Source organism: Otolemur garnettii, unplaced genomic scaffold, assembly GCF_000181295.1.
Source record: "Otolemur garnettii isolate 467f Iridium unplaced genomic scaffold, OtoGar3 scaffold00807, whole genome shotgun sequence".
Classification (NCBI taxonomy): domain Eukaryota; kingdom Metazoa; phylum Chordata; class Mammalia; order Primates; family Galagidae; genus Otolemur; species Otolemur garnettii.
In genome coordinates this window covers 1-3,474 of record NW_003853202.1, presented here as the reverse complement: position 1 = coordinate 3,474, position 3,474 = coordinate 1, and the positions used below count along the sequence as shown (strand labels likewise).

At 33.8% G+C, this 3,474-nt stretch overlaps 1 non-coding gene across 1 annotated transcript; it reads left to right on the top strand.

Annotated features, from left to right (window-relative positions):
* Positions 1-444: 444 nt before the first annotated feature.
* On the top strand, positions 445-579 carry LOC111722858. The gene has a single exon (XR_002771510.1). It is a non-coding gene; the product is annotated as a small nucleolar RNA SNORA70 (small nucleolar RNA).
* Positions 580-3,474: the final 2,895 nt, after the last annotated feature.

The following is a 3,474-nucleotide window of genomic DNA, read 5'->3' as shown; positions in this document are numbered from 1 at the left end:
TTTTCTCATAACTTCTTTATCAGTTTTTAATGAGGATTAGGCTCAGAAAGTGAGTTAGGAATTGTGCTAATTTTTCATTTATTACATTGGATACTTGCATTTTCTTTCTTTTTTCTAGATTAGTTTAAATAAGGGTTCATCAATTTTATTAATCTTTTAAACAATTTTACTTTTTCTGGCTTATTATTTGCCAGGCTTCTAGCTCATGCCTTTTCTTTACTACTACCTTTTTAATGCTTAATTTAATTTAATTTTCTCTTCCATTTTTAGCTTTTTAATGTGGAGATTTCAATCCTTAATTTTAGGCCTTTCTTCTCCATGTATAATTTTAATATTAACACTTTTGTATTTTTGAATAATTCAACTATTATACCAACAGTTCTTCATAATCCTGAAAAAATCTTTTTTTGAGAATTTATTGTATTCATTGAATTAAAAATTTCCCTGCAGCCAATTAAGCTGACCATGCTCCCTTCCTCGTAGAGGCCTGGTGTGCAAGGGCTGCAAGCAACAGCCTCCTTGGCAGTGTATGCAGCCTGTTCCTTGTACGAGTTGCTCTAAGGGACCTTGGAGATAGTGCTTTCTAATATATATTCCTGTGTTAGACCTTGTGTTGTCCCCAGTCTAGGCTCTATACACAGGTATGTGCAGTGCCTTTGGGAAGCCCCAGGGCAGTGTGGCTGTGGTTTACATTGGCCAAGTTATCATGTCCATTCGCACCAAACTGCAACAAGGAGCACATGAGGGAGGCCCTAAGCAGGACTTCAAGTTCCCTGGCTGTCAAGATTCACATCTGAAAGAAGTGGGGTTTCACCAAGTTTACTGAAGATGAATTTGAAGGTATGGTGTCTGAGAAGCAATTCATCCTGGATGGCTGTGGGGTCAAATACATACAATCAGGGGCCCAGTACAAGCAGTGTGCCCTGTACTCACGAGGGCTCCCACTGTGCTGCCCTCTCCCTCATTTATACCTATTTATAAATTCTACTTCTGGTCCAACAAGACTTTCAATAATTCCTTGGGGAAATTTTTATCAAGTACATCATCCATCTTTCTTTCATATTTTATGTAATCCACTGTCTTAATAAATTATGGAGTAAGTATTATTCAAAGTTGGATTATGTTTTAAATATCAGGAAACATATCTGAATTAATATTTGTGTCTTCTTATTCCTAAAGTCAAAAGGGTTCAGGACATAAAATCTTAGGGAAATTTTGGCATTATTACTAACTATTTATTTGAAATGTAATAAAAGTAGAACCCAGAATTGTGATAAATATTCAAAATAAGTTTTAAAGGATATATTACATCCTTCTGTTGTTCATTTCATGTTTGCTGGCCATCTCTTTCCTTGACCCAAGCCACTTTCACTTAGGTCAGTGTGCTCATTGTTCCTACATCAAAGAACACACTGTTGGCTGAGAAGAAAAGCATTTCCTCATGACATAATTTAGAATTTTTATACTTTCATAAATCCCTATATATTTTTAAGAAAAGGAGTGAAAATACACTTTCCATAATAGATAATTCAACTCATATCAAATCAATAAATAATAACTTTAAAAATAATAATCAGAATAGTCTTGCTCCCATGGCATCAGGTTTATATTGCTTTATTAAAGTTACAAAAGAAACTGTTGCATATGTTGAACTTTACTTGCTTTAGATGACACATTATTTAGTTAATTATTGAGCATGTACAGCATTGTTGGCCTCAGATAATATATGGTGCATTTTACAAGGGTACACGTTAAATTTTCTAAGTGTAGAACATAAATGTCTTAACACAATACCTAAGAAAATGTGATGAAGGCTGTATTACCCAGTTTGATGAAAATATTTCAAATGGTATATAAACCCAGCACATTGTACCCCATGATTGCATTAATGCACACAGCTATGATTTAATAAAAAAAATAATATTTTGAGCACTCATTATTATAGAGGAGACATTCATCATTTATGACCCGGTTGGGTTTCTAATCCATTTATGTTCTTTCTCAACTAATGAGCTGCATACTGTTAAACATAATAGCATTCTATTTTGTGTTACTGGCAAGAAGCCCTATTTGACTTCAAACTTACACAAATAGACAGAGCTTCTTTTTACTATTTACTGTAAGAGAACTTGGAAAATATTTTATAAAATTAACAACCAGAATATGAAACAATAACTGTATTGACTGTATTCTTAGAAACGAAAGAATATTTTAAAATTAGGAATATTAAGAATGTAAGTTCAAAAGGTCCCTTCTTATTTTTCATTGTGTGATATCCAGCTGTTTAAGATGATTTCCACGAATTTCTGTCAGTCATGAAAATGAACAATTTGTCAAACTTGCCTTATGTTTTGTGAGAGGACAATTAAAAGGTTACTATTTCTATAAGACTGTCTAGGCTTTTTATGACCAATAATTAGAGTAGAATAATAGAAAAAAATACAAAATGTATTCTATGTTTTAATTGGTGATAGACATTTATTTGCATATTACATGCCCATACAATTACAATTTATGTTTATTGAGTCCCTACCATATGCAAATACTGTGCTAAAATCTTTGGATGCTTTATCATTTTTAATTTACACACTCATTTATGGGCACTGGGCATTGAATAAGTTAGATATTTTGCCTAGTTTGCCCAAATAAGTGGTGACTAAGAATTAGTTGCACTCTGGTCTTTCTGACTGTAGAACTCAGACTTTAGCCATCTCTCAATGCTGACTCTCTATCTTGAGTTTCATATGCAGAAAAATAAGAATTTGCAGGTAAGTCAAGTAAACATCACCAAATAGAAAACACAGAATTCAAAACCACTGAGATTATTAGTTTTAATTATCTATGTCCTTATGGTGTGTCCTTTTAATATCCTAGATTTATAAGAATTTGTTCTCTAACACCATATGTGGTAGGTAAGCATTTTGAGAAACCAGTTTTCCCCTTATTCTTATCTCAGGCATCTCCTACAGTACCTGGCAAGGACACCTATTTTTCATTTCTTTGGCTTTTATATCAAAATTAATCTGAGGGCACAGTTTTTTAGGTTACATTGCTCTCACTTCCAGGGTAAAATTCCAATTGTAAAAGAGCCCTTCACTCAAGTGGCATGTCACATACCTCACTATGTGCACACTGGTTGAGATCCAGTCTCATGCTCTCCATCATTCTGCCAATTGCTCTCCTGCCTCCCCCCTCCCCTGTACTGGACTATATTTGTGTTTTATTGTTCATGTGAGCATTGCTAGTATGGAGTACATTGGGTATTTATTTTTTAATTCTCGTAATACTTTACTAAGAAGGATGTATTTCAATTCTATCCAGGTAAATGTAAAAGCTATAAAATCTCCATCTTTTTAATGGCTGAGTAGTATTCCATGGTCTACATATACTACAGTTTGTTCATCCATTCATGGGTTGATGGGCACTTGGGTTGCTACCATGACTTGGCAATTATTAATTGAGCCACAGTAAACA